General features: G+C 42.0%; 1 protein-coding gene and 1 non-coding gene across 3 annotated transcripts in view; both read left to right on the top strand.

Annotated features, from left to right (window-relative positions):
* The window catches only part of LOC137432531 (zinc finger CCHC domain-containing protein 7), a 487,923-nt gene that overhangs the window by 244,437 nt on the left and 229,983 nt on the right, over positions 1–13,503 (top strand). The window lies entirely within an intron of this gene.
* On the top strand, positions 7,423–7,495 carry TRNAT-GGU (transfer RNA threonine (anticodon GGU)). Its single transcript has one exon. It is a non-coding gene; the product is annotated as a tRNA-Thr (tRNA).

Genomic DNA, 13,503 nt, shown 5'->3' with positions numbered 1-13,503 from the left:
ATGTTCTGACTGATGGTTATAACATCTCGATGAATAGTGGCTGAGCGCATAGTCTCTGGCTCAATGCTCGTGGCTGGTCCTTCCAGTAGCCAGCGGAGGAAAGCATAGAGTACTTTGGGTACATGCTTTTCAGCATCATCAGTGTTCATTTCTCCTTCAAATTGCCATGGGTGCTTGTTCTGACAAGCAATGGCACTGCGGAGAACAGAGGCACTCTCAAACAGTTGTTCGATGTTTTTTTCATTTGTCTTCGTCATTGCATCTTCGACAGCTGCATCACGCACGGCAGTGGAGAATACACAGTCTGACTCGTTTCGACGTTTTGGTTTCATGAAGTGAACGTCATCAATGTGAGAGTTGATTTTCTCCTTCATGCCTTGGGTAGTAGGTGATGGGACATTGTGCACACCATTATTGTCAAGAATCCTGGAGTAAACCGACTTCAGGTCAGACATGTTGAGAATTTCACCAGCTTGGAGTAGAGAGCGAACAAGGCTGACAAACTCAATGTCTGCGGCTATTTTGATAACATTAGTTTCTTGCAGTATGTGTTCTTTGTCATCACTTGATGTCCCACTCTTGGGAGCACGTTGGACATTCTGCACCCAGCATGGGAGATGATACTTGACGTCGATCGCATGAGCATCATGTGCACTGATGGCAGCACTCAGCTGAACTTTCCACTTGTGGTTGCTGCCTTCTTCAACAGCTTTCTTCAGCTGTTTACCTGCGTTGAACGTGCATACAACATGTACACTTTCCTTAGTGACCTCTTGACAGAAGAAACAAAGGTCTCTGTTGAATGGAGTTGATGATGAACGTGTGAAGCGAAGAGTCTCGTCTTGCGTAGAACCTGAGGTACTTGCAGCGGCAGGTGCAGAAGAAGGACGTCCACACCTCTTATGAAGATGCTGGGTGTCGCCATGTTCGCAGGCTTTCTGGTGGCGAACTCTAGCACGCTCCAGGTGAGCAGTGTTGCATGTAGATCCATAACATGCCCGGTGCCACTTTGCTTTATTGTTCCTCAAGTCAGTGGCAGTGAAACAGCTTAATCGTTCGCTGATCTGTTTGAAGTCGGCATCACCATATCGTGCCCTCTCCTGGATGAACTGGAGAAACTTTGCATATGAGCCCAGTGCTGGCTCAGTCACTAGTGCACCTTGGGGATCCTGGCACTGAATGCAAAGTGTGAAATCAGTTTCTTTCTTGGTTTTCTTGCTTTTTGGCTCCATCATAGCTCAGGGTCACGAATCTGGAACATACAAATAACAAATAACAATTAAGATAGATGTGCATTAAGTTAGATTTTGGACACTGGTTCGGCTGTGCCATAAAAACCTATTTTTATCCCTTGTAGGTTATTAAAGAAGGTTTCATTCAATTCTCTATCCCCAAAAATGTACAACTGGACACCAGAATCGAAACTCTAGGTCATTTAGAAGCCAAGATAATGGAATTTTACGTTTTCGACATCCGCCATTTTGAAAATCCAAAATGGCCGCCATAAAGAACTTGAAACAATTGGAGACATATTTTTTCTAGAACTTATATCATCCCTAAAGACAGCCCAACCAGTGTCCAAAAATTAACAAGCAATTTCACCGGGCATTTCAATCTGCTACATTGGCCCCCCCACTACTAGTGAAGAAGAACTTGGAAAGAGAATACTTGGTTGGTATGGTAAAAGGTAAGAAGATGAAGCTGTAAAGAAAGCCTTAAAGCTTGTGGTAGAAGGAAGAAAGCCAAGAGGACATCCCGAAAATACATATATTAAAACTGTCAAGAAAGATATGGAATGTTTGTGTTTGCACAATGCTGATGCATTGGATAGATCCCTATGGAGGAATGGCATCATTTGACCAGGCCCCTGTAAAAAAAAAAGATGGAAATGGTCGTAAAACAGTCATTGTCGTCGCATATATATGTAAATGCACATGTAAAAATAAACATTTTGGTTTGAGTAGTTGTAGAAATGTTGAGTAAAAAATGGATAGAAATCAAATATTATGGGGTTTGTGTGAAAATATGTTGTGTGAAAATAAACTGCACGATGGTATAGTTTATTTAATACTTTACTTACTAATTAGTCCTAACAACCATTCAGAAAGTGCCACATCAGTTCCTTGTTTTATTTGGCTATTATTTTCCATCCATTTTAATGGAATACAGGGAGTCCTCGACATACGAACTGATTGCGTTCCGAGCAATTGTGGTTTGGAAGTAAGTTGGGTGTTCATAAGTCGGAACTCGATTTCCTAGAGACTGTTATACATGGTGGTTCGGTTTTACAATCAACCCAAGAAATACAATTTTAAGTGAATCTTCACCATTCAGAGATTGGGCCATAAACGATATATAGCATGATATCTCAAAAAGGTTGTGGATGGATTATGACCAAACGGGTTGGATGAGTTGGGTAGGTGACAAGAACAAGCTGATTCGATTTTGGTGCAGGTCCGGATGCAGTTGCGGCCTATCAATGGGGTATACAATCTAAAATTTTCATCGTGGTGGAGGTATACGCTCCACAGAATGCCATTCTACTTTTTCATGTGACCTTTAATTGAGATCAAACATGACAGTCGATTGATATCTAAAATGGCTGAAGGCATATCCTTTGACGTATTGGCATCAAATTCTATTTTATGGTGTATTCTTACCCGTAGCGTATTTCAGCTTTATTCCTAAACCCTGCGTACTTCAGTCATGGAAGACTTAAAACATGGTTAAAAAACAGACCTGCCTACCTAAATGCAGATTGCATATTCTGCATGAAAAACATTGCGAATGTACAATTGTATTCTAATCCGTGAGATATTATAGTGAATTAAAACTCAGGATTAGAAGATGATATACATTTCGTTTTGTGTTTTTAATTATTTTTTTATTACCTCCACTACCAAAGGTGGATGGAGGTTATGTTTTCACCACTGTCTGTTTGTTTGTTTGTTTGTTATGACAAAAATTGAAAATTTTGGTCATATGTTGGTTTGTCTCGTTTGTTTGTATTGTTACATTTGTGGAGGTAGGAGATGAAATACCTTTGTGAAGTCAGGAATGTATAGTTTAGCATGGACCGTGTGACGCGTAGAAAGCCCATTTTGATGTACATAAGCAGGGTAAACGTGCAGGTTAAGAGTGGTTGCATGTTTCCATAAGGGGCGTGGCTTTTGTGTTAACTAGTTCTGGGGCGTAAGATGAATAAACCACAGTGTGTGATTGGCCCCTGTGATTTTTCCTTAATGTTCTTACAAAATCTTGGCCAGCCAAGCAATCGCCCCATTGTTACAACAATGGCCATTAAACCGACAAGCCCAACAGAAACCCGCACATTCCATCGGGCAAGTAAACCCCGCCCCACGACCGCCGAAGTCATCCGAACATTCCCGAACAGAGGTTAGACTCTGCCCCCCGACGACTTGTGACGGGGAGGCCACGCCTCGACCTTCGTCAATGGGCATCAAGCAAGGCCGTGAGGCCCCACCCCAATGACGACGATTGGTTGTGGCCATGGACTAATGAAATGGGGCACGGGGATTGGTCTGGGGTGGGTGAAGTGGGTGACGTCAGCGAGGGACAAAGGAGGTTCCCCCCCCCCCCCCCCCTCCCCTCACTCTCTGACTCTCGAACTGGCAGTCGGACAAGGCAGTCACATTTTACTCTCGCTCTCTTTGTCGTGGTCGCGCTAGAGAACGGTTGCGCTTTGTGCCGTGTCCGCTGGTGGAGCGAGTTTGGGGTTTTTGTGGAACGTGGAAAGATCGTGCAGACCGAGGGAGCTGCTCTTGCCTGCTTGCCTCGCACCGGCGGCTGGCTGTGGGCGCGACTTTGGCGCCAACTCGTGTTTTCCCGCGAGGTGACTCGGGACCCGTTTGATGACTTCCAGGCTTTCGAGAGCCGTTTGGGTTCGCCTGGCTGAGTACCGGCCAACGAACCACACACACATTTTTATGCCTCCGCCAACGAAGTCGCTGGAGGCATTGTTTTCAGGTTGTCCGTTCGGCTGTCCGTCCGTCCATCCGTGATAGGTTTTCATTACCATGATAACTTGAGAACGGCGAAAGGGATCTTAGTCAAACTTGGCACAGGTATGTACAATGAGGTAAAGATGAACTGATTAGATTTTGGGGTCACAAAGTCAAAGGGCAAAGGTCAGAGGTCATGTTAGGTAAAAATACTGTTACCGTGATAACTTGTGAACCAGTCATGGGATTCTGACCAAATTAGGTACACTTATGTATTTTTTTTTATATATATTTTTTTGTTGTATACAAGATCGAGGCTCGTGAAAGAGCTAACATTAATCACACAAAAAGTCAAACCGACACACAAAACACAAAAAATAAGGGGAGCGGCAGACAAGATGGGGATAGAGGGTGAAGGACAAAAACACAACATTTGAGAGCAGGGACAACGGGAGAAAAAAAAAAATATCGATGTAAAGGTGAACTGAATAGAGTTTGGGGTCAAGAGGTCAAAGATCAAAGACTGCAATAGGTCTATAACTTGAGATCGGCTGAAGTGATCAAATTCAAACTTTGTACAGGTATGTATAATGTTGTAAAGATGAACTTATATTTTGGGGTCAAAGGTCAAATCTGTAATTGGTCTATAACTTGAAAACAGCTGAAGTGATCCAATTCAAACTTGGTACAGGTATGTATCATGATTTAAGATGAACTGATAAAATTTTGGGTTCAAGAGGTCAAAGGTTAAAGGTCAAAGTCTGTAATAGGTCTATAACATGAGAATGGCTAAAGGGATCTAATTCAAACTTTGTACAGATATGTATAATGATGTAAAGATTAACTTATTAGATCTTGGGGGTCCCGAGGTCAAAGACCAAAGGTCAGAGGTCTTGCCAGGTAAAAATGTGAGAACTTGTGAACAGCTGAAAGGATTTAAATTAAAACTTGGTACAGGTATGTATAATGATGTAAACATGAACCGATGAAATTTTGTGGTGAATAAGTCAAAGGTCACAGGTCATGTCAGGTAAAATGTGCGAACTTGGGCACAGCTGAATGGATTTAAATCAAAGTTGATGCAAGTATTATAATGATGTCATAATGTGGGCGGAGGCATATCAGTCGACGTTGTGATGTTGAAGAGTGCCGTTCTAGTCTTTTAATTGTCTTCCCTTGTCGTGTCTGTGTCTGTATGGAGGGTCCCTCAGTTAGAATTTAGTTTTACTTCACCATTTGTTTCATTTTTATTGTCCCGAATTATTCACTTTATTAAATCCTTTAATTGTTGAATTTCAATTTCTTGTATTGTGAATTTTGCTGTCTCGTATTTGTGTTTGTGGGTCGAGTAATAACCCCTTGGCGGCCGTCCGATTAGATAAGGCTTCGGGCCTTTCCCATGCACGTGAAAAGATAATCCTGCCAAGTTTCGAAATACGCCTCAGAGTTAAGGAAAAGTTTGGCTACCTTTCCAAGCTGGTCTTCATCAGCTACGGACTTGGCAGTATGTTTGTTTGTATGTTTGTGTGTCTGTGAGTGCGATAACTCGCGAACACTTTCTGCTATCTACGTCAAACTTTAACAGAGGATTCCGAAGGACAAAAGTGAGGCTGTCCATGTTATTTGACTTTATATGTCAACGGTCAAGGTGACAGTGACGTCATTTGCATAAAACAGATACGCCCAAAAGTGTTTGCGCCACGTCATGGCAAACTTGACACAAACGAGTTGATAACATGACCTTCAAATTCTGAGCAGATTTGAAATCAGATCATTATTAAAACACAAGATTTCTGTCTGGGCTCGAGGCCGGATGACACATTTCCAAAATGGAGGCAATCCATTGATGTGTAATGTCGTTTGCCTCGGAACGAAGCCACCCATGTTAAAGTATCGGGGTTTTTTTTAGGGACACAAAGATGACAACTCGGAAACGCTTCAAGATACAGGTGTCAAGTTGTCAACCCTCGCAAACATCGACATTCCGAGCAGCAGTTCGTTTTTGGGCTGTGTAGATCGAAGGTCAAGGTCATGGTGACTTCATTTGCATAAAACGTGACGGTGGTCATATTGCTTCAGGGAATTACAGATTCGCAGTGAATCTCTGTGGCTGTTGTAAGTGTCATAATCTTCTTTCGTTATTGGTTTTACCTTTAACAATGTGATATTGGTTAATTCTTACAACGTGTTTCAGGTGATTTATTCAAAAAAAGGAAGTACTGGTATATGTTGCATTGCATATGTTGTGTTACTTTCTTGTATTCCATTAGAAACGTATCTGAATTTATTTAGAAATACAAAAATCCAGATCCTCATAATATGTGTCATCTCATATTTTTTGTGCTGAATGTATTGTTATTCTTGCATTATTCATTTTATACTGATTTTATGAGATCCCTTCTTTTCCAAATTACGAAAACCCCTATCCCTCTTCCTTCTCCGTTTGCCTCCCTGGCACAGAATACCATGTTCTCATGACAGGTACAGATGGAGAAGAGCTATAAGTCTGATGGACGAGTTATGTATTGCAATACGGGTTATGACTGTTACAGAAACATTACTGCGACATTTTGTAACATTTTATTTTGAAAATAAACTCGAAAATAAACAAATCAGATATCTAATTTTTCATCTGTTTGTCTGTTTGTGAACAGGATATCTCAAAAGGTTGTGGACGGATTCGGATGAAACGTGATTTGCAGGTTTGGTGTGTGACAATGAAGAATTGATGAAATTTCGCTGAAGATTTAAATCGGGATCCGGGTCAGAAAAATTTTAAAGTGATTCTTCACCATTGAGTGATAGGGCTAAAACCGATTATATAGCACGATATCTCAAAAAGTTATTGACTAATCCAGACGAAACTTGGTGGACTGGTTGGGTGTGTGACAAGGTCAAATCGATTTGATTTTAGTGAAGATCCGAATCTGGGTACAGGAATTTTATCGAGTGTAGTTCCAAACTTAGTTTTACTCAACAAACAACAAAGTGAGACTTGATCCATCAGTGTGGCACTGTGCAAAGCAAAAGGTGATTGACTTACTTTTCCTGCTCTCTTTGTGTCTCAGCTTGCACTGCTTTGCCATCTCTTATGCTTTCACTCCACCGACCTCTGAAGAAAACTTTTAAATTGCATGCTCAGTCAGGATCTCCCAGATAGCTCAGATGGCAGAGCACTGGTATGGTTTTCCAGAGGACTTTGTTCGATACCTGGTCTGGGCATGTAATTTACCCACATATATCAATTTAATTATTTAATCCTGTTAATTAATCCAATTGCTTCACGACGCCCCCAGTGGTGTTTATAATAGAGGACATGGATTTGTCCCCCCATTGGAGGAAGACCCTCTCGTGTTCAGGCCATTGGTGCTCCTATGGTTGGCAGCGAGTGCCCCGGAAGCATTGACGGAAAGAGAGTGGCAATCATATGTGTGGGAAAATTGCATGCTCAGTCAGGGTCGCCCAGATAGCTCAGATGGCAGAGCACTGGTATGGTTTTCCAGAGGACCTGGGTTCGATTCCTGGTCTGGGCATGTAAGTTTCCCACATATATCAATTATATTATTTAATCCTGTTCATTAATCTAATATTTTAAGAAAACCCTTCCCCTAATTACTAATTTACTTTTCGTTTATTACTAAATTACTAATTATTACTAGATTGTTCTATTTTCCCAAAGCCGGCAGAGTTGGCACACAACTTCTGAAGAAGTTGTGAAATCGAAGTTGCAGCAATAATACATTGCACGTCTGACTCGACATTTACGAGCATCGAGCCTCAACAAATGTTATAAAATCCTAAATAATAACCATATTTCATAGTGAATCATAGGTATAGTATTAAACAGTGCATATACCGTCAATACATCGCTTCACAAAATAGATTGTAAATAATTTGTGGCATTCATCAACCATGTTTAATCCTGCCATACCTATAGTTTAATACTGCCATACCTATAGTTTAATACTGCCATACCTATAGTGAATCATCGGTTTGGCATTATTAAACAGTGCACATAACGTCAATACATCGCTTCACAAAATAGATTGTTGTTTAATACTGCCACATATACCGATAGTTGTTTAATACTGCCATACCTATATTTAATACTGCCATACCTATATTTAATACTGCCATACCTATATTTAATGCTGCCATACCTATAGTGAATCATCGGTTTGGCATTATTAAACAGTGCACATAACGTCAATACATCGCTTCACAAAATAGATTGTTGTTTAATACTGCCACATATACCGATAGTTGTTTAATACTGCCATACCTATATTTAATACTGCCATACCTATATTTAATACTGCCATACCTATATTTAATGCTGCCATACCTATATTTAATGGTGCCATACCTATATTTAATACTGCCATACCTATATTTAATACTGCCATACCTATATTTAATGCTGCCATACCTATATTTAATACTGCCATACCTATAGTGAATCATCGGTATGGCAGTATCAAACATTGCACATAACCTTTATACATCGCTTCACAAAATAGATTGTAAAGAATTTGTGCCATTCATCAACCTTGTTTAATGATCCTTTATGGAGAGATTTTCACAGGAAATGACAAAAATGTTATTAGCCTTAGATTACACATATCCAAGAGATACAGATGCGATGTTGAGGCCTCAGCCTATAGGCTGAACAGTACTCCATTGAGCTGCATACAATGTCCTTGTGCACTGAGTAGTTCGGAATTTTCAAAGAATCCTTTGAATTGATGGATCACGTCCAGTCTGTGGCTGCCTTTGAAGGCCAGCTTTGCGATTTGATCAGCTCAGGAGAAGTCCTGCGCACTGATGAGGCCTAGACGTTCAAGATACTTTACTTCTTCCTGTGGTTGACCATGGGTATAGACAGTTGGGTTTATTTGACAATCCTTTTGGAGTAACTGCAGGAGAATGTGAGATTTGTCAAGATTGAAAGACATTTTTCATTTATCTGATCAGAAAATAATCAAATCCAGATAAACAGAGAGTCACAAAGCCACTTACTGCCTGTCTGTCAGTGGGTTGGGTTACTGCACGACACAATGTTGACTCATCTGCCAAACATCTTTGAGCACGTATTCACCCTTGAACACATTGACAATTCACAAAACCAGCTTACATGTATGATCTTCTTCTCTGCCATGTCCCAATGACTGACATGTCTGGACCAATATTTTCCGATTGCATAATGCCTCTAAATTATTGAACGAAATGGTTTTGTTGTGTTCAACCTAAAAAAAAAGTGTTAGTGCAGGTGAGTTCACAGATTTGAAAAATTATAGTATCTGGATCCGGATCTGGATCTTCACCAAAATCTTGTCCTTGTCACACACCCAACATATCCACCAAGTTTCTTCTGAATTAATCCTCAACTATTTGATATATCCTGTTCACAAACAGACAGACAGACAAACAAACCGACAGGGGTGAAAACATAACTTCCGTCCTCCTTCGGTGGTGGAGGTAACGATGGACATTTTTCTCTCAATACCATATGGGGGTTTATGGTAGGGTGAGGTACAGGGTAAAAGGCATTGACTGAACTGATAGTTGAGCAGTTGTGCCACATTTGCAATTGAGAAGCAAGGGAATGAATGAACAGGCAAAAAAGGAGGAGTTAAGGAGTGCAGTAATTTGCAAGAAAGACATTTGAGTAGTGCAGGGGAAATTGCCGAAGAAAAGATTGTGGTTGAGGACATGTGATAATAATGCACTGCCTCTATGAAGCTCTGGATTGAAGAATCAAATTGAATAGTCTCAGGAAGATGGTTCCACCAACAAGAGACCAATTAAGTCTGGATTTGTGGAGCTTAATCAGGAGGGTGTTAATGGAAAAATTATGTTCAGGGCATGTTATGCTACATAAAAATAAAAAAAACTGGGATACAGAATTGAGGCTCGTGTAAGAGCCAACACATTGAACATGAAAACATGTGCAGACACACAAAACATACAATGAATTGAGCGGGAGACAAGAGGGGGAGGGAGAGGGAAGCCCACAAGCACAATAACAGTAGAGAACAAGGACATTGGTAGATCTGTAGAAGGGGGAGGGCTGGGGCATGGGGGGTTTAGAGGGGGGGGGGGGCGGATACACGGAATAAAACAAATGAACACTACTCGGAATTTCAGGCATGAAAGAGGTGGATTTGGGGTGTATTAACGGGGGTAGAAAAGATCAAGGTTTTGGATGGGGGAAGACAAGAGATGGTGGTGAACAGCTGTTTTAAAGACCTGGAGGGAGGAGAGAGATTGAAGAGAGTGTGGGAGTTTGTTCCAGAGGCGGGAGAAAAGAGGAATGAAAGAGTAAAGGTGAGCAGAGAGTCTTGATTTTGGCAATTTCACCAGAAGAGGGTTGCTGGCTGATCTTGTGCGTCCTGTAGGAATATTTGGGAGGCAAAGCACAGACAGAGCAGAGGGAGCAAGGCCAGAAAGAAGTTGGTAGAAGACAGAAAGACCACCAACCTGCCTGTGGCGAGAGAGAGAAAGGCCCTCAGAATGAGCTTCATCGCGGGAGATTCCAATGATTCTGAATGCTTTGGTTTCAACCGCATGAAGCCTAGCTAGGTGTAAGGCAGGAGCACCAGCCCAGAGGGGAGTACAGTATTCCATTGAGCTGCGAACGAAAGCTATGTATGTGGTGAGGAGCTCTGAAGTGCCAAGGAAGACCTGGAGGATGACCTCACACGATGGAGGATGCCCAGATGGCGTCTGGCTTTGGAAGCCAGCTTGGAAATGTGGTTTTCCCAGGAAAGATCAAGGCAGATTGTGAGGCCCAAAAGCTTGAGTGACAGAACTTCTTCAAGAGGATTGTTCAGAAAGTAGATGAGAAGGCTGTCCAGACTGTCTTTTCGGAGAGACAAATTGAGAGTGTGAGATTTGTCAGGATTGAAAGACATGTTCCACTTGTTTGACCATTTTTTGACTTTATCCAGGTCTGCAGAGAGTGAAGAGGCTGCTGCCTGCCGATCTGGGGGTTGAGATATGGAGCGGCAGAGAGTGGAGTCATCAGCAAAGAGATAGAGAGGAATTTCTAGAGAGTTGGAGAGATCATTAATGAAGACCAGAAAAAGCACAGGGCCCAGAACACTGCCTTGAGGAACTACAGCCTGAACAGGAAGGGGAGATTAGAGAATTCCATTCAGGGCCACACGTTGAATGCGACGAGAGGGGAAGTCTGCAAGCCATGCGTGGAGGTTTCCATGGATATCATCGGAGGAGAGTTTGGTGAGCAGAGCGGGGTGCCAGACCATATCGAAGGCATGAGATATGTCAAGGGAGACAGCTCTGATTTCCTGTTTGGCATTGAGGACCTCCATCCATTGTTGAGACAGCAGAAGCAGCTTGTCCAGAGTAGAATGACCTGGTCTGAATCCAAATTGATGATCTGAGATCAAGCCATTGGAGAAGAGGAAGGATTTGATGTCAGAAGCGGTGATGGATTTCACGACCTTGCTGACTATTGGGAGCAGGCTGATTGGTCTGTAGTTGCAAGGATCTGTTTTGGCACCTTTTTGTGGAAAGCGGTAATGTTGGATGATTTCCACGCAGATGGCAGATGACCTTGAGCAAATGAGAGGGTGAAGAGAACAGAGAGAGGGTGAAATAGAGCGGCAGAGCAGGAGTTTAGGACCCGTGGGCTGATGCCGTCTGGTCCAGTTGCAGAATCAGAGTCAATGTTTGACAGAAACTTCTCCACTTTGTCAGGAGAGATGGACACATAGTCCAGGAGCAGCTGGGTATGACTGGGTGAGGTGGGTACAGAGAGAGACGGGTTTGGGACACAAGATTTTGAGACAAACACAGAGTTGAGGCGTTCGGCTTTGTCACGTGCGGTGTCAGCTGTGCAGCCAATTGAGGTGAGAGAGGGGATGGAGGGGGAACAAACTCCAGAAACAAATTTGACCAGACGCCACCAGGATTTGGAGGAGGGAGACAGGTTTGAGAGTTGTATTTTATTATTAGTATTTTATTCCATTTTCCTCGAACGTTTTTTTTCTTTGATTTGATCTCTAAATTCATAGAAAAGACGACAAGCTGTTAAGCGTTCCATCACCACCTGTTATTTTTGTTGGGCCAGGTTACATTGGTGTTGGATACCCGTGAGCAGCATTCACATCAACACCACGAAACAGATTGGGCGTTTTATCAGTACCACCCCAATCACGGCTATTTTTACTGTCTGAACGTGGTTGGTGAGCGTTTAACATTGTAATCGGCGAAAAGCTCTCACCACTCACTCCTCCGTCGAACTGAATTCCAGATTGCAGCTTCTGACCTCATTTAAGGAGTGGACCCTGTCACCGGCCATTGCAGAAGTTGACGGACTTGTGTTTCCTTGATAAATTGGCATTTATTGTAATCCACTTAAGTATTTTCAGGGAAAATAGTAAGTTATTTTTCCCTGCCGGAGAAGTGCTTCCCAACTCTCACGTGGATGTGCTATCAATCACTATTCAGGAATATTCTGGTAATCACAAGCAACAAGGTCGATTTGTTTATAGTATTCCCACACTGATATTGGGTTAAAAATTCGAAGAATATTTAGCAAACTACTTCAACAGGATTCATGATGATGTTAACTTTCCAGAAATATATGCTGTGTGGATGTTGAACATGTCAATCAAAGCGAAAAGCAATCATTTCCCAAGTCGCTAATCAGGCAAGCTTTTCACCATGCATCTTGTAAATCATGCAGGAAAGTAATGTTAATGAAGATGAACCACAATGAAACTTAATTATACAGAAGGAAAATAGAAGAGTTCAACTCTGAAATACAAAAATCTTAAAATGGATTCTGCAGGACTGTATTTTTAAAGACCAAGATTTTAAAATGGTACAAGTGAGGATTTATAAAGGTCACAAGCATATAAATTAACAATTATAGTTCTCATCTATACAAATATTTTGAAATGATTGTCTGTTTGTACGTTATTATTTCGCTGCTGAACTGCAGCACCTAGTGGCCACAAATTTTGGGTGTAGGTACTTGAGAATCTGGGCAAGGTTTTAAGCTACCTGTCCACCCTGCCCCACAAAATCCCCCACCCCCTCAAGGAAATTATCTGTGTGGATGTTTGTGTCGTTCTGAAAATTATAGGGAAAAAATTGCTGGGCTCATCTCCAACTGATTTTGCACAAGTGCTGGGGGTACCCAGGTTCAAGTCAAGGCCACCAAAATAATATCTCCTCCTCCCCACAAGGCACCACATGGGGGAAAAACTACTGAGGGGTTCTTGCACAATATGCACTGAAAACTTCGAAATCCTTCAAACAATATTGCTTGTGTGTTTCACTTTGTGCGTTTGTTTGTTGTCCTTTTACGGTTGAAACCAGCTGGGAAAAGCTCACCCAGCCAGTCAGCGCCAGGAACCCCTCCCGCCCTCCTGCCCTCTCCCGTGTTGCACCGAGTGGCCCCTGTCAGTGTGTGTATGGTATGTATGTATATATGTATATATTGTTATGAATTTTGGGTAGGGGGATATATAGATTCAGGTAGATCTGCATAGGTAGGTGCTCCGATGTC

This window comes from Myxine glutinosa, chromosome 8, assembly GCF_964187855.1.
Source record: "Myxine glutinosa chromosome 8, kmMyxGlut1.1, whole genome shotgun sequence".
NCBI classification, from domain to species: Eukaryota; Metazoa; Chordata; class Myxini; order Myxiniformes; family Myxinidae; genus Myxine; species Myxine glutinosa.
This window is presented reverse-complemented; position numbering and strand designations above follow the sequence as displayed.